Here is a 24,646-nt window from a genome sequence, read left to right on the forward strand (position 1 = left end):
TAAAACACTCCATACCACAGAGGAAACTTAACATGACTTAGACTTTGGCTGAAGCTCACAGTGTGTTTTTAAGCCTTATAACCAGAGGAATTTATGTTTGAAACAGGAAAGTTTATGAATATCATTTGCTCTTTTAAGGGACTTAGTAAAAATATCTTGACTTCATCAGAAACAGAAAAAATATATGGCTAAGATTTAAAAATAAAAAAAAAAATTAAAATTGAAAAAAAAATCAGCTTCAGGGAAGTTTATTTCTCTACTTGTCTTTCAGTGCATCCAAAAACAGCAGGGCAAGAAGAGTCACATGACACAGGACACTGTGCTGAGTTTAAAGCAGTGACTGTGAGACACGGCAAGAGCTTATCCACCATGTGGAAGCCTATAACCCTTTTAACTTAAGGAAATTCATGAACCTAGTCTTCCAGTCTAGTAATTTGTAATATTATTTCCTTTTTTTAAAAGCTGAAGGGGATGTGGATGAACAAAATTAGCAATTCCTGGGAGAATTCTCTAATATTTTCCATGTGTAGTTAGAAATGTAAACATGTTTGGAATGGGTTCAAGGGACCAGGATTTAGAGGTGTGAGGGATGTGCTTTAGCCTGTTCATAAATCTGAAACGGTAAAAAAAAAAAATTAAGCTGAATAAATAACTTAAATATAACTGTTTAGTTTGGGATTTTCACTTCTACTGGTTGCAGAAATTGCTGGTACTTCCATCCTCCTTCTGGAAGAGCAGGACAGAACAGAAATCTCTTTTCATCAGGCCACAAATCAGGCAGCAGATGGCAACTTTCAACAGCCTCCGATCAGGCTGGCTTGGATTAGAGATGAGTCCCATCCCCTTCCAAGTGAGCACAATGCTGGGCTGAACTGGAAGTTGGATCATGTCTAAACATCGTGTCTGGATTCAGAGAGCAGCAGAGTTTTGCTGTACCTGATCCAAGGGCTTGACTTGAGCCAAGTTCTAATTAGGGCTAGTAACTTAACAAAGGAATACTCTGTGTGCTGCCATCAGTAGCTCTGTGTTACCTGTCTCCTCTGCCGATATTTTAGAAAAGATAAACTGTCTCCAGGGCACAGCTGGTATCTGGGGGCTGCTTAGAGCACTCTGTTTTAACACCTGAAAAGGGAAAAAATTGCTATCTGATTTGGTAACTTGATTCCATTTCTTATAACCAGCTGGACTTAGGAGACACTTGCTATGAACACTTTCATAAGTGGAAGTAAGGTAACCCCTGAAGGAATCGGCATCTTTTAAGCAGTTTGCAAATCCAGAGCAACTTGCTCTTTCCCAACACAGTGTATAGATGAAAAGAGGCAATAAGCTGAAAATTAACTTCATAACAGCAAAAAAGACAAAGCCTGGGAAACAATTTTGAAGACAGTTGTTAATGTGGATGACAAAAACCAGAGAACTCTCTCTCATGGGTTTTCTGAGCCCCTCATTCTCAGACTGGTTGATTGGAGTTGTGTTGACTAATGTTAGTTTCCACTCTATAATCCCTTACTGTGCAGGGAAGGGGAGAAAGTGCTGTGGGACTGCAGTAAAGGCAGCTCTGTTTTCTACTCCCTGACATCCCACGTGCTCCTGTGAAAACAGCTGAGGTTTATTAAATAGATCTAATGTCTGCATCTCACTGTAGACTATCCTGCTTAACATGAGTCTTTGCCTGCCAGGGAGAACATCCCCTCTGTTCCTTGTGTAGGGCTTCGGCAGTGTGAACTCTAAAAAGAATGAGGTGCTGAGATCCTTTTGCAGCTGAGCTCAGCTCCACAGCAAAGTGGAAAGAGGCACAGAAGGGCCAAGTCCATCCATCACACTTGTCCTTACATCAATCCACCCTTATGCAGGTGTGTCACCCCCTTTTTTATTCCTATAAACTATTGTTTTATAGAAAAATCCCTGTTTTATTCTGTGCACATGCTCATAATTTTATTACATGCAGGCACTGAGCTCAGGGAACAAGGACATCTGAAGTTCTGGATTGTCTATGCTACAGGCCTATGAATTTACTTTGTACTCAGTCCTGCTCCACCACAGAACTGTGCTTCCCTGCCTGCCCTGGGAGGGGAATGCTGCCTGCACCAGGTCCCTGCTTCCTTCTGTGCTGGTGAAATCCTTCTGGATGAATTTGAAAGGCGGAAACAAAGCTTCCTCTCCCTCACCATGTCCAGAGGGAAGCTATACCCCATAGAACTGTGGGTGCTCATGAGGGCAAAAGGACAATCTCATGTTTACTGCAAATTTATGGGTTAATATATTGAAAGTGTGACATAGCAAAGGCCTTAAAATACTTCAGGCTGCTTTAGCATGCATGGCATCCACATCTTGCTAACATGCCATCCTAATTCCACTCTTTTGCTTCACAGACAAGTACCACTTTATTAGCCACAAATCTATTATCTCCTCATTTGAAGGGCTCTGAATAGGCTTATAGCAACATTCTGCTTTTGTAATACAACAGGTCTTTTCACATTGGTTAAAAATACTTTAGGAAATGAAAAATAAAATTCAACAGTGACAGACATTCCAGTTGTTCCTTTCATCCTCCCAGTGTGAGCCAGCAGGTGCAACTTGACAGTCTTTAAACAAACCTTCCCCCTGCTTTGTGGCTGAATAAAGGCTTCGACAAATACTTATCCTTTGATATGATGTGTACTTGACAAAATTCACAGGGAGATCTGAACTGTGGCTTTGAAGCAAATACTTATTAGAACACTGGAGCACTAAAGTGCACTGTGATTTGGGTCGGTTGCTAGTAAGATATCAAGTAAAATGTGCCCATTATGTCATTTCAAAGCCAAGTCTAAACACTGACTTCTGAGAAATCTGAAGAGAATTTGTGGTTGTGCAGCTCCCCTGCTTTATTGCTTATCTAATTTGCATTTCCTTCTCTATCTGTCAGTTCCCCTCTGCATTTCAAGCTGAGCTGTTGGTGAATCATCTGGAATTCATTAAATATTTTCCATTACTTTACTTTATTTTTCACTTTCAAACCTTCTCCTCCTCTCCCCCTCTGCCCCAAAATGCAACGCACTTCCAGCTAAACAGGAGAGAGGGTGCAACCTGTTTCCCTTTCACAGCTTCAGGGTTGTTCCCGATTTGTGCTTGATCTTTGCAGGTATCCAGTGAGGAATATTTAGTCTAGAATACCTGGAAAGGTGCCACGAAGAGTGGACCAGTAGTGAGGACAGAAAGACTCAAATTGTTGCCCAGGAAAGTTTTGTAGGTGAAGTGAAACTAATACATCTCTTTCTGCCCCAGAAGAGCAAACAAACAAACAAAAACCCCCCAATGTTTAGAATACCTTTCATCCCTTCTCTCTATTTATGTCTTGAAAATTACTGTGAAATTTTAGAGTGCATTGCAACATCTTCTTTCTTTCTTGCATATTACTAACCCCCCTAGCCTGCTCATAGCTGTCTGTGTGTGAGCAAGGAGCTCCAGACATGATTCCCCAAGTTGGGAGAGCACTCAAAAAATGCCTGACCTGCCTCTTCCACAGCAGATGGTAGATAATATCTTTTTGGTAGAGGATCTCACTCTGATCCTAACAAGCTTTCTAATTTAGCAGGGGTATTTCAATATGCAGCTTCTGAAAACTTAGGAAATGCAAGTTCAAATTTGAAATTTGGGGTAAATTTTAAATACTTAATATAAGTGACTACCAAAACAGCCTTCCTAGATGTGTAGTTTATTCACTTTACCTAGACATACTTATAGCAGGACTTAATTTATAATTTTCTCACAGAGATCATCATTTTGAAATGAGACTTTCTGGTGTGGTTATTGTTGCCTGAGGTGATGAATTCACAGAGTTAGAGTAGACAACCCTAACAGTTAATTCTGGCCTTAAAACATGAGAGACATTTTTCCATCTAGCCCTTTTGGATAGATGAAAAACAACCTCTAGCTGGGGGTGGTAGCAGTTCATTACTGAGCTGAACAGAGAGCTGGTGGTGCTCAGCAGGAGCTGGTGTGTTCAGTGGTCAACCCTGGCAGGCTCCAGACCCTGGCAGGCTCCAGACCTGCAGGACATGTCTTAACATGCACCACCTGCAAGCAAAAATCCTTTCTCCCAGCTTAGACTGAATCAATGAATGCATAAAATATCAGCAAGCAAGGAAGGAGAAAGGTACTCCAAGTTTGTTTTGTTTTGTTTTCCCTGCTGTCGCAGGAAAAGTGCTTGGAATTCTTGATTTGTTGAAATGTTCGAGAGGGAAATGACACTAATTTCTTTTTCTGCAAACCAATGTGTAAACAGAGAGAATGTTATGTTTTGCTTTGAACTTACATGTTACATCTTAAATATTACACCTTGCAGCACGTGTAAAGGCATATAAATGCACAAAAAAAAATAATCCACTTGCAAGACTGGCTGCCATGGAGAAAGGTTTTGGAGGGCACTTGGAAGTACACTGGGCAAGGAGTACAGAGGGCTTTTCATGTCTAGACTTGATGGGGATTGGGCTATTCAGACATAGGATTGGACTTGCCTCAGGTATATTGAGGTATATTGAGGTCTGTCTGCTCAGCTTCAAGTTGAATTAAATTGCAGTTTGAGAAGCTGTTTTAGGAGGGGATTGTGGCTCTCAGGTAATCCTGCTGTCGGGTGATGTAATCACCTTGCAGAGAGAGCAGTGCAGACAGGGTTTGTCTTTCTATTTTTCTACCCAGACCACTCAGACGACTAAATCCCTGAGAAGCAATGAGGGTTACATGCTCGAAAGCATAGCAACTGTCAGCAAGCCTTGCCCTCCGACACTGCAGAGGGCATGTGCCAGTCATGTCCTTTGGACTTGTCAGGTTTCAGGAAGGACCAGCTAAGCTGTCAAGGTTTGTTAACCTCTTGACACCACAACAGTAAACTACACATGTTCAGCAAGAAACCAAAAGCACTTTGCCTTAACTCAGCAGGATGGGAGTGCTGAGCCAGGGACCTCGGCGAGATGTGTGTGCAGACCTTATCTCAGCAAGCAGGAGATCTGAGCCAATAGCGAGGGGATGGCTTTGGCACCAAACTAATGAGTCAGACTTTGCTGATGCAAGTGCTGTCAGATTTCCGCTCCTGGACACGGGGCCAGAGCACTGGAGACGCTGAAGCTGTAATATCACAGCACCTAATGGCTTGGCATCACCCCATCGAGCCAGAGCTGCCATGCTAATCACCCCAGGGGCTCAACCTGCCGCTTAGCAGAGGACCTATTAATTAGTGGTGCTAAGCCAGGAACAGCAGAGAGTCCTGCAAAATTCATACGGGTGTCAGCCCTGAAAGAGCTTTGCCTCTATTAAAGAGATTAATAGCTGTAGCATAGAAAGTGAAAACCTGCTGTTCCATCTCACGGCTTGCACCCCCTCGGTCTTTCATGTGGTAGTGTAAGAGCTGTCATCCCTTTGTCAGAGGCTAAAGGAGGCTGCTTTGCCCTTTTGTATATAAATTTTTTTGCAGACAGTCTCTCCTTCTTGCATCTAAAATAGATGCAGCTTCTGAATTCACGAGACAGAGCCATAGCAAAGGATCTAGGAGGAAAGAGTTCACAAGGCTAAATCTAGAAGCCTTTAGAGAAATTCACTGTCAGATTGGAGTAAAGGGGGAAAAAAGTGCTGACTTTTCCAGGTTTGAGTAGTTTTTTACATATGAGAATCTTTTTTTTCCTAAATGGGAAACACTGGAAAAGAGTAGGGGAAAAAAAAAACCAAACTTAAACCTGATTATGTTTCTCGAACTAGTTATTTGTAAAGTAATATGTATTTCATCTTCTCCAGTAGAAACCAGGGAACTAGGGAAGGTGATTTCTTTTCCTCCTGTTTTCTACAGGTTTCATTCACTTCCCGTGTATAGTAAGCGTTTCTACTAGTCCGTAAAAAGACATTTGGGAGGCTCCCAGGCTATCAATATTCAATTAGCATTTAGTACTACACTCTCCTCTGCAAATTAAAAACTATGCAGTTTCCATAGTGACCTAAACAAGGTAAGAATCAGCTGATTTAAGTGAAGATAAACAGGCAACAATGTAGATATTTGAAATTAGTTTCGGGATTTGTTGTTGGATTAATGGTTGGTTTTGGTTCGGTTTTTTTCTCTCAAGGTGTATTTGGAGTAATAGACTGTAATCCTCACTTGAAAGATCTCTGGCAATGACTGGGCAGCCAGATCCTATTGTGAAACTGGTTTGGGTGCTCTTCAATGCTGATACTTCATAGTAAATGGCCAGGGAAGGATATTCTTCATTTTCAGCTGTTCATGTAGTTTCACCAGCTCTTTTTCCTTGTGGCATCACGACTTAAACAGACGCACATCTGTGATCTGTGTGTTTCTCTGAAATTTGAGTGACAAATGAGACTCCTTGCAGTGCAGAAGGGACCCAGTTACCTTCCATCCTGCAGTGGTGCCACTATCCCATCACTGGGACAAACCCACTGCAGCAAGAGACACTGGATTTACTACAGAAAAGACATTCAGTACAAAATCCTACTTTTTCATAAAGTTCCTTGAGCTCTGCTTTTAAAACTAGCTTTGTTTAGACAATGATAAGTAGATATAGCCATCTTCCTGTTTTGTTTGTGGAGCTTCAGAGGTAAAAATCACGTTCTGTGTTAGTTTTGTGAAGATCAACCACAGGTAAGAACCTCAGCTTAGAGAGAGTTCCTCCAAAATACTGCCACTGTGCTCCCCCTTTTTAGGGTGGTGCCCTTGAGGCTGAACACAAGCTTGTGATGACTGCGACAGTCCTAAGCCAGAGAAAAACTCTGAACTGTCTGTTACAGGTAAATAAACCAAATCAAAATTTAGCAGCAAAATTTATTGTAAGATTTATATAAAGTGCAGATAACCAAATCAGCGCGCTGGGTGGCCTGAGGAGACCCCTGCTCCCCACCGGCCCACAAGCCCAATAAAAACAAACAGCAACTTTTATACTTTTTCAACTCCCCTCCCATAGTCACTTGTTAGCTCTTGATTGGGCTTGGGTTCGCAGGCTTCGTTCTGGGTGGTTCTGTTGTAGGCCCATTTCAATTGCCAGGGACTTTTCCATCAATAGCTTTAATTAGCCCAATGTCCTTGGAGCTGAATATGGGAAGGTATCCAGATGATCCAGATGTTTCTCCTTGGCTCTTCTTTATCATTTTCATCCTTGACCCTCTGATCCTCATTCTTTTCTTCTTTTCTAATGAGTAACTTAGACAATATTTTTAGAAAAGCAGGATATCATATACGTGCTCAGTAAAGCAGAATACTTATCTTTGCCAACTTGGGAACTGCCAGTTGCAGGATAGTCAAGTTATAATAGTAACACAGCAGTTAACTATTCTGCAACTTACAACTCCCCAGTCTCAACCAAGCATTAGCTATAATATACAGAAAGTACAATATATATGTATTCCGACGAGTAAATTTTACCACTGCTTACTTATTACATGTCCATGGAAATTCTCTGGCTTTTAAGAACAATATTTCTTTTAGTTTCTAAAGTGTTTTGTTTTAAAATGAAGATGAGGGAAAGGAACTCATTCCAGACTTCCATCCTTCCAGTCTGAAGTATTTGCAGTCACTGATGTGCTCTTCCTGCTGTGGGTTCTTCCACATTAGCTGAAGTGAATTGGTCTGAGCACTGAGGCTTTTTTCTCGGCCGACCATCCTATTCCCTGTTGCTGTTTAGGTGAGAGTTGAACTCTGTATTTAGAGCCCCTCATCGAGATTTTGGGTCCCATTAAGCCAAGTCAGTGCATGTGCTAAACTAGCATAACTAATCCAACTACCAGTCCCAAAGTTACCTGGTGGGGTAACAAGCTCACAGAGATGCTCAGGCTGTTCATGTCACTACAGCTGACACGTGTCTGTTATAGGTGATTCTCTGCCCTGCACCAAGTTGAATGAGGCAATCTTTTGCCACACCAACAAAAAAAAAAAAATGGCAAAATGTACTGTAATAGTTTATATACTTTTTTATTCTGATACATCTATTTTATGGGAGATTCTATATGGTGTGGACAATAAGACAAATTAGGTATTCCAGCTGCAAAAACACAGAGCATGATGTGCAGTTCAGCTGCAAAAACACAGAATTCGTGTGACATTATTCAATCATCTTCCCCTGAGAGGTCTCCCCTGAGAGGTCTCCCCTCCTAGGTCAGTGTGGAAAAGACAGCCATTGCCAACACTATGTAGTCCATTAGCCAGCCAATCAAGATACCTGCCTTTCTGCAGTCACCAGTTGTGTGCTTTTAGCAAATATTCAAGTCAAATGAAGAAAATTGGACTGTCAAGGTCCAGAAGATGTTAGTAGAGAGAAACACAGCTTCATTTTTGCAGCGGGTTGTGTGTGTGTGAGAGAGTAAAAATATATACACTTTCAAAACATATTTAGTTTACACTAAAGTTTAGTTTACACTAAAGAGGCAATTTCACAGCTTAGAACATTTAACAAGGGTCTTTCTTTTTGGGTGTCTTTCAAATTGAAGTATATATTTCATGTGGTTTTGTTTATTTCTGTAATTGTCATCACTATCTTCATCTTTCATCCTGGTAGGTGTTCATTGAAATGTGCAGCTCCCTGTAAGAAAAGTTCATTGATCCATCCATGATTTTCCAGGTGTGTATATACAACTGTGAATTACACACTTGCACCACTTAGGGCTGAACAGTGAGTTAAAATTCTTGTAAGAACCTCATGGATTTCCTGTTTTTAGCATTCCTGCTGCTGGTATCTGGCTGCATGTAGTATCCTGGCTCTGCATGTTCCTATCCTGGTACCAAACGTGGCTGGATGCTTTAACAACTATTTAAAAATGTGAGTTCAAAAATGACAGGAAAATCTATGAATTGGCTAGTTCGAGGTTTATGAGTTTTTAAATTCTTATTATATAATGATAAAAACAGCTTGAAGGGTGCAGACTCAGAAAGTGACAGCTGGTAGGATTAGTAAAAAAAGCCCTTTTACAGCAAATCTACTGAAAGGAACAACTGAGATTTTGTGTAGTCTAAATTTTCCCCAATCTAATACATCCTGTATTCTATTCAAAACTTCACTTCGCAGTGTGATTCTTAGCTAGTGTGCATAATTCGTTTACTAATGCAAATTGAACAGTCCAGCAACAGCTCTTATTTAAGAAAAATTAAAAAGAAAAAAAAAGAAACAAAACTCCTGCAGGAAAACTCAAGTTTTCTGTTGAATAATTAAATTTACTGGTTTGTACTTTCTGTACTGGTTTTTCTTACATGCACTCTTTGCCTGCTCTGAGGCAAACCCCTGAGTTTCATCATCCTGAGATGTGCCTGCTTGCTTATGGTTCATGTTCTGACCATCCAAACTCATTGATATCGTTTGATCTAAGCTGTGGGTTTTTTAAGCTGCTGTGTACTCACAGCTCCAATTTACCTCAGCTGCACAGCAGCCTGGAAATCACAAAACCATCTTAGTAATATTCTGGAATTAATATTCTACTGACAGTAATAATGGAGAAGCCATGGCCACAAGAGCTGTACAGGCCAAGCTATGGCCTGTTTTTCTGCATCCTATGAAGATGATGGTCACAAGCTGAAGACGAGCTACCTTTCAGGGAGACTTTGAGAGAATTGTGGAGGTCTTTTCCAACCTAAATGACTCTGTGATTTTGTGATGTGCCATTGCACTGCCTTTGTCCATAGTGATCAGTGATATTTTATGGCCTAAGGTCAATGTGGTTATGGAAAATCCAAAACCAGATGAGATGCAAAATAGATGTGCAAACAGGTTCACCGTGATTTTGGTTATGGACCACCTGCCAGTGGGACAGGCCAAGTGCAGTGTGTTGTGGTCCATTCTGAAATTCAAATTTTCAAGAAGCCCAGACCACAGCAACTGATTTGATTCTGAAACTTGGAGGGATGAGAGAAGTTGATGTCTTACTGGATCTGGTATATCTGTTAGCTGTAAACATTGAGGTAAAAAGGGTGCTAAGAGGTTTAAAAATGGTGTGAAGAATTGTCCTCTCCTCAGTGATGGATGTGGCAACTTGATGCAGCATTGATGAGATCTGATCTGTAAGCAAACATGTTTCAGATGGGAGAAGAGCCACTGGTTAAACCATCTTGCAGAGCCTATAGTTCAGTTTGGGGCTCTGCTGGGGTTTGTGTTTTTGTGTTTGGTTTTTTGTGTGTTTGTTTTTTGGGTTTTTTTCATTTCCCAGCTTAAAATGATTCTCTTGCAGCTGCAATAGTTAATGAAGTGCTGAAAATGGAGTTGTTATTCACACTGGGGGGAAAAAGCCTTCCCTCTGTTGGCTCTCCGCAGGCTCCAGGAGTCGCTGGTATGGGTCATGGGGGAGGACTTGGCTGTTGGCTCAGGCAGTACAGCCTGATGAGCCAAGCTTGGGAGTTTCATAAACAAACATCTAGGCAGCTGCATCCCACCCAGGTTGGTGATGGGAGGACAAACTGTGAGGTGTGGCAGGAGATCTCTTCAATTCCTGTACTCCTGGCTTTCCTCTGCAGCAAGTGGAACTGCAGGCATTCTCCTACAGACAAAAAGGACTTTCAGTTTAGGATAACCCTCTTTTTTTATATTTGTCAACCAAGGTGTTGACGTTTTGTCGTCTTTTGGTTTATTTCACGTAAGTCACAGTCATAGACATTCTCCCAAATAAACAGACATGTAAGACATTTGCCAGCATATTTACTTTTCCTGTGTGAAACTAATTATTTCTTCAGCAGATGTCTTGGTTGTGCAGCCCTTTCCTGCAAAGATCATGTCCTGAGAAAGAAAAAAAACCAAAAAATTTCAAAACCTTGTAGAATGATAGCAAACATATAAGTATAGCTGAACAATTAATTGAAATAATAAATTACTCACTTCAGCAAGACCCTGAGTGAATCTGAGTCCTGGAATTCCTGTGCTATGTAAAGAGCCCTGACAGTGTTTATTTAAGTGGGAAACTTTCTCTGCAAGGAAATTGGTAAATAGAGACCTCAGATGTTCAAAGCTAAGGGCCTGCAGAAGAAATACCAAACCTCAGGGCCATGCCCTTGATTAGTGTATACCGTTGATTACAACTTATATTAATCAAAGATCTGTCTCTCGATAGTTGTTCACATTATTTGGTCTTACTGACCTTGCAATTTTAGTCTGTAGGAGCTTCTGTCTCTTCAAGTTTTAATGATAAAGGTAATAGTAGATTAACATGACTCAGACAGTGGCTGCCTGGTTTTGGTCCTGTCTCAAAACAAAAAAGAGAGAGATCTAAGCACAGAAAAAATTATCAAAGGAGTTAAAGATATACATATTTAAAATTAAATCAAAACTGCCTGTCTCATATTCTTGAAGGCTCTGGAGAAACAATTGAACAAAGGCATTTTCTGGCTGAGCAATCAGTGGAGATCAGCTCTTTTATTTGCCAGTCCCTTCTGCAGTGTTTATGTGAGCTGAGTAACAACAATGATTTTCTTCAACACGTGTGTTTCCAGTATGTGTGAGATAAATTTTACCAAATAAGGGAGACGAGAAGACATCTCCAAAATACCCAAATGAGGTATAACGTCACACTTCCAGCATGCTCCAGGGACAGCTTGTCAATAGAATTGCTTCTCTCTCAGCAGTGTCTGGTGGAGCTGCAGACAGAAAATCCCAAAGAAATGTCAGTGAGGCCTAAAATAACGATAAAGTCATTTTCAAGTTATTTTCAGAGGTACCTACTCCTCCCGTGGCATGGCAATGAAGCTGTCAGAGATTTGAGCAGGCAGTTGGCCCCAGAACACAGTGCTTCTGCCCTGTGTGTTTACATAAGGCAGATACAGAAGTTGTAGCACAATTATCTCTGGGAATGTTAGAGCTGAGATGGTCTGTGTGTTCATCAGAGGCTGAGCAACAGAGGAAGAACTAAACATTGAGAAATTCAACTTGCCACTGAAATTTCCAACTCAATCATTGTTTGGACCACATTCTGCGGGATATCCCCATGACACACTAGGATATTACTAGCATTGTTGTGGAGGCTGAGGGACATAACATGGTCTGTGCTTAGGGGCTGCCCGCTAAAATGCTCTGCAACAGTGCTGATAACTTCAGAGAGCATTGCATTACTAGTTTATTCCAGTGGGAGCTGGGTGAGCCTAGGTAGAGCTCTTGGACGTATGAGTGCAACTCAGTTTCTCTCCTGTCAGTTCATCCTTGGTACCTCTGCCTAACTGTTCTTCAAAATCAGGTTAATCCAGAATATAGCAGAAAGCAGCATGGTTGTGGTTTGACTTTGGTTTTTCTTGTTTTGGTTTGGTGGTTTTTCCCCTCCACTTTTAACAATGACAATCTTTCTTTCGTCTACTATTTGTGGAAGTGTCTGTGGGAATGGACCACCACAAAGGCACTGTGAAATGGCTTCAATTTAGTGATAATTCAGGATAATTCAGTACCAGTTCTGGCTGGTTATAACAACTCCCAGGGAGCTTTTCAGTCTGGTTTAAATCCAATTCCTGTTTAAAAACGTCCATGAGACAGCATCACTGCCCATCAGAAGATTTGCATAAACTGCACTGGTATTATAGCCCAGTTTCTATCAGATTGCATCATACTGGGAATATGAACAGCATCTGTATCCTAAAAACCTTTTCCCTGTGCAGAGAGCTGACTCTGTCTGCTTGACCGCTTCTGGTTTCCTTGCTATAAGTAGCACCATGCATAGTTACTCAAAATTGCTGCATGTCTAGATGTCTGGAGTGCCTACTTGGGTGTTGTTTGACAGAACAAATTATGTTGAAAAAAAAAAAAAAGAGGAAGGAAAAAGCCTGTGAAAAATAATTTAATGCTTAAACCAGTACAAAAGTCACTCACAGGCACTAGTGGTGCTGCTTTGCAGTGCTGGAACAACTTAAGCCCTTAAATTTAGATCCTTGAAAGGCACACGGGAAATGTTAACCAAACTGCTTTCCCCTCTGCCTCCAGGGTATTGGTTTTAAACCCCTAAGTTCCGCTAGCCTTTGGATTTCCCTTTTTAGGCAGGAAGTTTGTTAGAAAGGAAATGTACATGCTGCAGGAAAGGAGAGGCCTCTGGTAGTGTCCAAGTCAGCATTTACATGACTCAGGTTCATTTCAAGAAGAATAATTTATGGTACTAGGAATAAATAATAGTGGTGAGTTCTAACTGTCCAAACACGATACATAATACCCCGGGGAAAACTTCCTCTGCTGTGTACTAATGACTGATTGTTGGCTGTTATGTTATGAATGTCTGTAACGAGTAAATCATTTGAAAATAACTGATGTGTTCAGGTTTGTTTAAGCAGCACTTGTCAAACTGCATCTTCAACCCAATTTGAGACATGAGTTCGGTTTACTGCTGCAATCAGTATGGTCTCTTTGCCTGCATTTGTAAGCGACCAATGCAAGGTCAGCTGCTGAACTTAAAATATCAATGATTTAGTGGGATTTGCATTGCACAGAATGGCCATTATATCAGTGTCTCTTCCTGAGGAAATAAATACACTGAAAATCAGGTAGGTGCCTAGCTCACCTGGGAAGATCATCCACTCGCTAATTTTAAGAGCAATAGCAAAAATATATTCCCTCATGAATTCAATTTGTGTGTGGAGAAACATTTTCAAGCGGTTCTTAGTCTCACCATGTTGGCTGCTCCTCCAGCTGCATCCAGGGTGAGTAACTCTGCCTTTTTTCCTCTTTCTTATTGCAGCTTTACTGAAATGGCTTTTTCTATTATTTTTTAATCATCAAAGAGGAGAGTAATTTTTGCTTCTCTCCCTGTCTAACATTGGTTCTTGAAAGAGAACCTTGAAACTTTTTCATGAAAGGAAACTATCTGAAATGTTGCTTTTCCTTTCAACTTCATCTCTTCGTTGTCACCAGCAAGAGACCTTTCTAGAGGTAACGATTTTCTGTCTATCTCTTGCAAAGTAAATAAAATTATTGGGCAGGGTGATAACTGGACATTGCAAATTTTTCCCTGCCTGGTGAAGTCTACACTGATTTTGCTGGTTTTCTGCACAAGCAGAGTTTTCTAAGTGGTTTTCAGAGAAAAACAAACAACAAAAATAGTGCAAAAATAGTCATACAATTTACAAGATAAAAAAAAATTTCTCTCCATTCTACCAATTTTCTTATCCCAGGTGACAGTTAACACATTCATGGAATTTCTCCTTGGCTGTCCTCCTTGTAATATCCAGACACTGAGGTTTATTATTAGAGCTATATAGGAAGGAAATCTTGGTCCTTTTAATTCCAGGTTTTTGACAAGGACACAATTACTTAAATGAGATTTAGGGTTTTTATTTCTTTCAACTAACTGAGAGTGCAGGTTTGGGTTTTTAATTGCTTGATGTGAACAATTGTTCTTAATTGGATTAAGAATACAAAGCCAACCAAAAATCTCACCCAGGTATTATAATGGCTGTGGGTCACCACTGATTTGAAGTCAATCTTGAAGTACTGACATGGATTTCAAAGGTTTCATCTCCTATTTACAGTTCATTGAGCCTGCCAGTTTCGCTGCTCAGCATTCATCTTAGTCAAATCAGCTCTCCTGAACTTTTTTTCTCTTTTTCTTTCTTTTGCATGTCTTCATGAGAAGGGGAACCCATCCAGTGAATGGCTGAAACTACACCACTGATAGTGGATAAGTGGTTGCATCACTGAGCGCAGTTTTATTTTGATTTAATTTCTCACAAAATATTTGCATTATTTTTTACTAGGTTAAAAGATGGCTCAGTTCTGATTACTTTGCATCCAATGCACTCATCTGAATTTAGTATTCAGTGAGCAATTCTCCATCTCAGTCATATGCATAGCTTCTTACCATCTGGCATCTCTATGGCTACTACTGGCCCAGTGCAGTTTCTATGGTAGTCAATGGAAATTTTTGAGGCTGACTTCACAGAGCAGAAGAGAAAATACATCAATCCAGAAAAGGTACTGACGGAGTTCACATTTTTCTTTGCATTGCCTTATTTATGTAATAGGGAAAATGTAATCCCACCTGACAAATGGGAACCACTCTCTCTGGATTCATCCAATATTTGTAAAGGGGTGGAGAATTGTAAAACTAGGTCTTTCAAGCCTCTGGTGCCATCTCTGAGAAAAGAGCTGTAGGATGAGAGCAAATATAAGGTAGGGGGAAAATCAGCAAACACAGCATCATATTCACAGATCTGGAAACAGATCTCTGCTCTTGCAAAGAAAGATCCCTCTAAATCCTTCCATGGTTCAGTTTGTTTTAACAAAGGTGTATGTGTGTTTGATGTCTGATTGATGCTAGTCCTCCATTGTTGCTGTAGCCTTTTCAGGAATCAGAGAATTAAAAGGTCATGTTGAACAAGGTTCTTAAATTAGTTGAATTACTGTAATCAAGGACAGAATTTGACCTGGTATCTTGATTTTATTGATGTCATCTGCTTCATGTGTCTCTAATACAATGGAAATATGAGAGCTGACAGTTTCAGCCCCTTTGACCCTCTTGTGAGTGAGGCCAGAGCCTCACCGGGAGAAAGAGAGCTACAGCATTTCAAAGTGATTTTCACGTAGACTTTCTAACTATTATCTTTTTCCCCTCTCTTCAGTGCATTCTTTTTCTGTGTATTAAAAATCACTTTCCCTCCTCCGGAGAGATGTTTTCTATCCCATACCCTCTTTACTCCCAGCTTCCATGACCCTCTCTTTACCTTTCTTTTCACACGGTACACAATTTGGGTTGTTTTCAAACAAATCTGAACTTTTGCTTTGTTCTGATTTTATTTGTGGCCTGAAAAACAAAGCCCATGAACTTGAAACAGACGCTGAATTGCCTATAGGGGTAACTTGCAAAGTACTGATGCTTGGAAAGTTCCCAAAAGAAAACAAAGCCCAACAGTCTTGCCTTGTTTGTAGAACTGATGGACATCATTGACTCCTAAACCTTTGCCATCTCCTTCCAAACAGCCCCCTAAAATAACAAGTACATGGGCTATGTCAAACAGTTATGGTCTTCTGGCTCTGAATCATGAGCCAGACAGGAGAGTGACATTTAGGCTCTTTCTGCACAAAAACATTGGTAGCTCAGTTTAGGGGCAGCCCTGTCAGGTACAGCTAAACTGTGCTGTTTACTTCCACTGAGGATCTAGCCTGATATCCCAAAGTGAACAATTGAAGTGATGGATCTGGAAAACAAAGAAAAGAATAAAAAGTTGCAAGTTAAATATTTGTATAAAAAGAAGATAATTAAAACAAGCAGATCCTGTAGTATAGATGCTTTTAAATGCTAGCTTGGAATAAAGAAATTGCTTGCTCAAAATTAAAAATTTGATAGTGAAATTTCACTTCACTGCTAAAGAAGTTGAACTTTTTACACATATCATAGAAAAATGTCATTATTCATTGATGCCATGCTGGACATATAGTTGCAAAGTTTAAACAAGGAAAACTTTGCAGCCTTAAGGGAAGTCCCCACAAAGAAACAGAGAGGGAAGAGGGCACCACTAAATACAATTTTGTCCAAAGACACAAAGGTGGGAGTTATTTTCCTGCTCAAATGGGAACATAAATATGGTTAATATAAGAAGTGCCATTTATTTCTACTTCTGTTTCTGAAACAGCAGTAGTGTTTCCAGTGTTGCTGCTGGTAAAATGAAGAGGCACAGCTTATGCCTTTGTAGTGTCTCCCATACCTAAAGAAAAAAAAGAGTGGTAGTGTGGATTCTCTCTACTTTTAGTAAGATTTACTACAGGCTGAACATGTGTGTTTGCTTACTAGGCTTGGTTGCCTTGTCTTGATCCATGAGAATGATTTATGCTTATCAAAAACTGTGCATTACAGTGCAACCAGTGTCCGCTGTGCCCACAGTAGTGAGCCTTCAAATGGCAAAGGTTCTTCTGCAAAGACTGGCATATGTTTGAAGGGCTGAATGCCAAAGATACAGGGCATATTTATGTGACTTGAAGCCCATCAGTCATTTGAATTAATGGGGAGCTTGATCACAGCATACTTAATTTTTATTGATTCCCCCTTTGTGCCTTCCTAGGATATGCTTGTTCTTTGTTTGGCTTTCCTTATCCTTCCTTCTTCCCCTCTGCATTTTACATTCATAAGTTTTGGAAATAATAAAGTCAACTATATAGACATAAACACCCATCTAATGAAAACAGCATGTAATAGGTATGCTAATAGAATCTATCACTCACCTGTTGTACACAATACGTGACTTTGGTAAGAAATAGGACACTGAAAACCTCATTTCTCTCTCTTGCAGCAGCATCAGCATGGATCTCTGGAGTGACTCCAAAGCAGGCAATGGAGTTACACTCCTGTAAACACTGATGGGAGACACCAGCCCTGAGAATTTCCTCTCACAGCACTCCCTCTTCCACTGCATTATGCAAATGTACTGCACGCCTTCACTGCTCTCAGCATTTCTTTTTTTCAGGCCCCATTTATACAGAATTACTGAAGTCATCTAAGTAATAACTTGAAAGAAAATAGACTCATTCAGTCAAATATTTTGAAATTGCAATTGGCCCTTGAAAAAGAGAGTGAAAGCAGGACAAGTAACAGACGGTGGCAGTGGCTTATCTTTCAGCCTATTATTTTACCACATGGGGGTCTATGCCACAGATTTTCATGCTGAAAATAAAAGAGAAATTAGTCATTGTATGACAATTTATTGGTTAAGTAGTGTTCTCTGTTGCAGTGGTATTTGCCTCCATCTAGAAACCATATGTAAGGCTATGGCTTCAAAAGAGATTCAGCTGCACGGGGGATGATTTTGTGGTGATAGACATCACATGACTTCAGAGGAAGAGAGCTGCACTATTTAGTTTGTACAGAGAAAATGAATTTTCTGGCTATGCTGAGGAGTCTATGAAAGTAAACCTGCATGCGAACACATGGTGGACTCTAATAGGAGATGATACCTTCTCTATGGGATTGAATAGAGAATTACATTGCATTCATGGGACTCTGTAGGATGGTTAAAAAGAGAAAATATTCCATCCTATGTTATTTGACAGTCTCTTAGATGGCCTTTTCCCACTGAAGGTAGGAGTGCTTTAATAAATACAGGCCTTTATAACTAAAGTCTATTCAACTATAGTAAAATTCTATAAATTTATGTATTAAATTTCAGTCAAACTTTGTAAGGTTTTTCTACAAGAGAAACACACAAAGTGTATCTATTCTATTTCTCCACTAAATGTATCCTTAAAATGCTATCAGGGTGAGATAATTTCTCCACTGGCAAACCAGAAGTAAGGCACTAAACTTGCAGTTAACTTTCCTGCTAGTTATCTTCACTCTTGTTAACTGTGTTGAGGAGAAGGACCAGCTCCAAAACACTCCTGTCTCTGCCTGACTATAGAGTGTGTTCCAGAACCCACACAAGCATAACATGGCTGCATTAGACATAATAAACTTGATTTTAAAAACAAATGTTGGGCAACACAGGCTCACACATGGTCATCACTGGAGAGAAGGTGGCCTACATGGTCCAGCTTGAGCCTGCACCAAATCCCACAGCCCCACCCATGCATGGCATGCAGAGAAAAACTCTGAGAAGAGGCCAGAAATTGGTGTGTCCATCAGCAAAACGATCTGATAATTTAGTTGACCCAAGTAGAGAAAAGAACTCTCCAAAAAGAAGATGACTAAGTGGCCAGGTTGTGTTACTAATTTATAGCAGTTTGAGATGAACTGCAGCCAGGAGGACTTTAATTTATTTTTTGCTCCTTTAACTCGCTGTTCACCTCTTACCTATCAAACTGTCAATAAATCCCTTAGTGCCTCATCATTGGTGTCCCTGCCTCAGCATGCTATGAATAAGAGAAGGGAAAGGCACTGCTATCCTCTAGACACTATTGCTGAGAAGCACAATCTCTTTCATGCTCTATTGTTATTTTGGTACATTGATTTTGTATATAGAAACAAAGTAGATTTTGTATTGTGTTTCTAAAACACAGCTCAGGTCTGTAAGAGGGACAGAATCCCTAGCCCTGTTACAGACCTGAGCGTTACTACCATCTGAGCTCTTGTTTTGCAGAGTTTGGGCTCAGCCTAACCATGGCTAATGCTCTAAAATGCCTCTGTGAGGCACTGCCAGGGCCAGTCTCATAACAACACTATACATATAACCAGCTCTCCTTAGTGGTTTGGAGGTGCATGCCCATGTAATGGAGCAGGGGCAATGAGAAAGCTGGAGGTCAAAAGTAAGCATGAAATTCTGAGAGGCTAAAGAAAAGCAGAGGTGAAAGTTGCACCTCTGAAAAATTTTTTCCCTTTGTGTCCTTCATTCCATCTTTGCAGAATTTTCTTTGATATCTGCACATTTTCCTGTGTGTGCATAGTAGGAAAGAAATATGCACCATTTGATGATATATTTCATGCATGAAGTGCTGACAGTTAATGTAGGGATCTATCACAATTTACAGTGCTGCAACAGGCCTCAGTGAGCAGATCTTCCTAAAACGTCTCTGTCTACCCTTTCCCTACAGACAGGCAGAGAACACTTTTAAACTAAAATTACCTGAATAGAAGGAAATTTAAGAGAAAGTCCAAAGAATAAAATTTAAAAAAAAAAAAATAGAAAAATAAATTAGTCACTCCTTATAAAATCATTGTTCAAATTAGCCTGCTGTTGTGGTTAGTGGTTGAAATAGCCATGGCTATACCCTCTTTTCATTTCACTTTCTTTTAACACTGACCCCTATGTCAGTGTGTTTGATCAGATTGTGTGTTACTAATCAAGGTGTAGACAGACCTCTGACACTGTCCTTCAAATCAAGGAGTGCAAGTGAGTTGAACCATAAAATGGATCCAATTAAAATAGTTTGGGACAGAAGCTTTAAGATTAATCAGAGAAGTTTTTTAGTGTTTCTTTTTTTTTTCTTCCATCCCCCAGATCAATGTTCTTGTCATTTGGCATTTCTTGGACCTCTGTGTTACCTTTAGTCTCTTTTCGAACGCCAGTAAAAATTTTACTCTGTGAATTCAGGTAGAGATGTAAGTATTTAGTATACTATAATCCTAAAGAAGCTCTAATCTTGACAAACAAACATGAAACACAAGCTTTAGTTTCAATTTAAGAAGAAAAAAAATTGTAGCTAGACATCACCTTTTTAGTACTTATCAGTTTAATATGGACAGTCATATTTAACTGATTAAAAATATGATACCACACAGAAAGTCTGATCTGTTGATCATACTGGTGGTGTCTTTCATTTCCCAATGGAACACTCAAATGTTACTGCAAATCTTTCCCTCATATTTTTTGAAGGACTTGATCGTACAAAACATGACTTCAGAAAGTGTCTACACTGAACCTGCCTCCTGGTTCCTAGAGAGCAGGAAGGAAGGAAGGAAAGAATGTGTTCGCTCAACACAAAGTTATATTTTGCTCACATTTCAATTCAAGCCTTCCTATTGTGTTTGTGAAACATACTGAAAAGGCAAAAGCTGAAATTACAGTCTTATCATCAAAACAGGCTGATTCGGGGTTTATATGCAGCTAATTGCTTACTGTTTAACCTACTTTTAGCTACATCCCCATATGCAGCCTGTTTCAGTCTCTAAATGCTTTCAAGTCATTTGGGGAATATTAATTTGTCCCTCAGCCCAGAAGGGTGCCCAATCGTTGGGTCAGCTGTTAAGAATGGGAGAATAGTCATTAGCACCAGGCAGCTTGCTTTCTTCCATTTGATCAGATTACAAATGATTAATCAAAAGTAAAGACAGTTCCTCATGTTTGAGGAGAGCCCACACTGTCTAACTCAATACATGCCTTTTGTGAAGTACCATTTGTCTTTATTATGTTTTATTTATCCAGTAGCAGTCCCTGAATGAATTAACTTATACTCTGCTTTAACTTGTGCCATCAGAGCTTGTAGTTCAAGCAGGAACACACAGCCCCTATATTATTTAGGCAAGTAAAGTTTATTATTTCGCATTTATAGAGCCTTGGTTCTTCTCTGTGCCTTGTAATCACAGAGGTCTTTTACCAGCACAAGCAGGAAATGAACTCACACCCATTTCTAACAGAATCCAGATTTACAGATTGAACGTGAAATTACAGCTTCTGCAGCTCTAGAAGAATATATTGTGACTTTCGTCCTGTTACATTACAGTGTATTTTAAAGCCCTTATGGACAGTCTGACAGCTTCTAGAAATCAGTGTATCACTCTCAAATCCAAATGAGCTTCACTTGTTAACAGTTTGTTGAGGACTTGGCCTCTTCTGCTTCCAGAGCAATACATTTAGTGTGCTCCATGATTTTGGAGCACATGCTGCTGATGGTTTCAAATGTGTGTTCCTGAGTTGCTCAGTCCATTTGAAACTCTCAACTCCTGAATCAAAAAGAAATAAAGGAAACTAATGCACCAGGTTGTACTTGTTTATCACTGCCAAAGTAGAATAATCACATTGCCAATAATTGAAGTTCCCCTGGACGGACAGTAGTGACATTTAGAAGACAGGTGCTTTCCAATCTGGATGCTTGGAAAATCAAACAAGTGGGCAAAAATGCTTCCATGTTTCAGGAAGTCTGCTTCCCATCAGTATCCCATCTTGATAGAGGCCCCTGATTATAGCTCTCTGGGAAACTTTAGTTAGTTAAAAGTTCAAATACCTATTAAGAATTTCAGCTGGGCAGCCAATATGCAATTTTTCTCTACAGAAATGCAAGCCATGGGGCAAAAGCTCAAGAAGTCTTTGCTTGCTTCCTCTTCCTACTCCACAATCATACATGAGTACAATCAACACTTGTTCTTAATGAGGCTGTAGCTGCCCTAGAGTGAGGAAACGTGCTGGGTGGAAAGCTCAGCATCAGCACTCATGCTGAGACCTGGAGCTGGCTTTACACATCTCCACCCTCCCAAGAATGGGCACATTGCATTTCAAAAAGTCCACAGTCCTTAAGGGTTTCTGACCCATGCTGTGTGAAAATGAAAGATGCATTTTCTAAGTACAGGCTCGCTCTCGAAGGAGCATGAAGGTCAGTTGCTGTGTGCAGCTACTTCAGTAAATCAGAATGGTTTCCAAGGGTGTCCAGCTCTGTTAAAGCCCTTTTGTGGATACTTCTGGAATAATACCACAGAGAAAGGCAGCATCTTACACGAGGGCTGTGATCCTATAAGTGTTGCTGCTCAGAATACACCTATGTGGAAGCACTTCTGGGGAAGAGAACTTCAGTTTGTACCTCAGTAACCAAAATCTCTAGGTCTCTCTGGGCTTCACCTGATGTAGTAGATGGAAGAATGAGAGAATGTTTGCCAAAATACATGATTTTTGTTTTTTCCCATCTGAAGTCATAAAAGAATAGCTACATGATAATTTAGGGGACTAATTCAACATGATATTTCTCTTCATTTACCTCACTGAGTCCTGTTAGTAGCACCTCGGACCTCAAACTTTTGTTCTTTAATAGTCAAAAGTTGCAAAAAAGCAACATAAGGAAAAAAAAGCCAATTTATCTTTCAAGGCAATGATTCACAGTAAAAATAGCTTTCATCTATCTGCCTCTTGTGTTAATGTAAAAATCTAATTTTCTAACTTTAAATTCACTCTGAATCCTGCCTCTTTAAGCTCTGTAAAATTTCTGTTGGTGACCTCTACTTCTTGCATAATTGCTGTTAATAAAAAGCTTGAAAAAATGTTAATAAAAATCTTGAAATGCCTCACTGAATTGGAAAGCTATTTAAATACTTGCTATCAAGCCCAAAGTTTGAAATTCCCTTTGTCTTTTGTGTACTTGGGCAAGTCTTCAGTGGAGCTGTCTTGCTTTGAATGATTTTGTGCAGGTTTGGATGAGTGCAGAAGATAGCCCAGAAGATTTTCTTTTCCAGACTGGAACTGGAGCAAATTGAGCTTCTGTGGAGAATTAAGGCTTGAGTCTTTGATCTGTATCTGAAAGCTTTTCCTAGAACTGATTCCTATAGCTTCTCAAGAGGTGGACTGGTGGAGAATGTACCCCTTTTCATAGAAATGAAAAAATCAGGAGTGACTAGAGAAGTAAAAACTCCTTATTTTGAAAGAAAAGGATACCTCAGGAAGGAGGAGCTGAAGAACTTGTTTTTGTTCAACTGTGTGTCCAGACAAGATCACTGGAAGCTGGCTGGGACAGAGGAGAGACTCCCATTTAATTGAGTTCTTTAATTGTCTGAAATGATTCAGAGAAAAAAATATGAACACTAAAAGAAAGAGTGAGGACATCTCTGAGGACTTTGCCCTAAGCACAAAGGTGCTCCGCTTTGGTGAGAAAACAGAAAGAAATGTGCCCATTTTATGGATACTCGGCCTTATACCTCACATGTGACTGTCATCTGTAGATGATGGTTTCTTTTTGCTAGCTTCAATGTAGTGCACTATACTATTCTATGTTATACTGTCATCTACTAGAAGTTTTTAGCTTTTATACTGTGTTGTAAAATAATTCTGATTGAGATCTTTTGTCCGTTCATTTATCATAATAAATAATTCATTTAATATAAATAGATCTGATTTGCCATCATTAAAACCTGTCAGGCAACGTGGTTCAATCACACCTTATAATTCCTTAAATTTAAACCACTGACAAAATCTGAAGCTGATAAAGGTTTTAACTTGACCTTAAACTCCTTTCTGGAAAAGAAATACATTTTTGCCCCTGTGGATTTTGAAATACATGAGCTTTACATATCATTAAAGGGGGTGGGCAGATTAAAAGAGTTGAGCAATTATTATTTTTAAGTCTACTTTTTAACATATCTCAGGTATTTTGAGGCTTGATATACAGTTGGGGTTTTTTAAATGTTTTGAGTTGATGGTGACACGTTTGAAACTCCTGATACATCAGGAGTGTGGAAACAGGAAGACATGAAAGGGTCAGATCCTGCCTTTTGCATGTTTTGTGTATCTGGAGCCATATTGTGGAAGTAAAAGGAATTACTTCTGTTAAACAGGAGGTATTCTGGCCTCTGGATTTCGGGGAGAGTTTCTGATCTCAAATTTCCTTTATGTCAGCTCATGTAACCATAATTACCAGGCACCGGTTTCTCTTATCCCAGTTCCCTATCCAACATCTGCACAGAACTCTGAAATCCCAAACTTATCGGTGTGAATCTGTGCAAGTACTCTGGTTGTGGGAATTTTTTTTTTTATGTGGGGGATTTATTTCTCTTTTTTTCTGATCAGGTGCACAGCACACGCCTGGTTCCCACAACTGAGAGGAAGCAGATTCTTGCTTTTCACTCTCCTGGGCAGTAATTACAATTTGTCAGGAATTAAGCTGATTTTGTAACTCAACATTTCCCCATAGCACAATTGTGTAACACCTATACAAATATTTGTTCCTGTTAAATGCTTGGGGAAAAAAAAATACAAAAACCCCATAACATTTTAGTGGAGGCCAGAATTGGCATAAAGTAGTCATAGGAAAAAACCCTTTTATTTCCCCCGTCCTAGAACATTGTACAAAATTCATTGAAATTGTCAGTAAGACTTCCATTGACTTTTGTAGGAATAATTCCAGATCCTAAATATATATAGTTCAGTATGGATGTTGTATAAACATTGATAATCTATTTATATATTCAGTTGGCATAGTAAAGGTACAAGATTGTCATCATTGTCCAAGTATAAATCTTGGGGCATCAACACAGACTTCACTTCCTGTGCTCCTCCAATCATGGATTTCTGATTACAAGTCTGATAAAGGAATGAAAGTAATTT

At 39.8% G+C, this 24,646-nt stretch overlaps 1 long non-coding RNA gene across 1 annotated transcript; it reads right to left on the minus strand.

Annotated features, from left to right (window-relative positions):
• Nucleotides 1-6,888: 6,888 nt before the first annotated feature.
• Nucleotides 6,889-24,014, minus strand: LOC108500719. The gene is made up of 3 exons (XR_001875971.1): nt 24,004-24,014; nt 20,702-20,706; nt 6,889-6,967 (listed from the first exon to the last, which is right to left on the minus strand). It is a non-coding gene; the product is annotated as an uncharacterized LOC108500719 (long non-coding RNA).
• Between the last annotated feature and the right edge of the window lie 632 nt (nt 24,015-24,646).

Source organism: Lepidothrix coronata, unplaced genomic scaffold (assembly GCF_001604755.1).
Source record: "Lepidothrix coronata isolate B3197 unplaced genomic scaffold, Lepidothrix_coronata-1.0 Scaffold93, whole genome shotgun sequence".
NCBI classification, from domain to species: domain Eukaryota; kingdom Metazoa; phylum Chordata; class Aves; order Passeriformes; family Pipridae; genus Lepidothrix; species Lepidothrix coronata.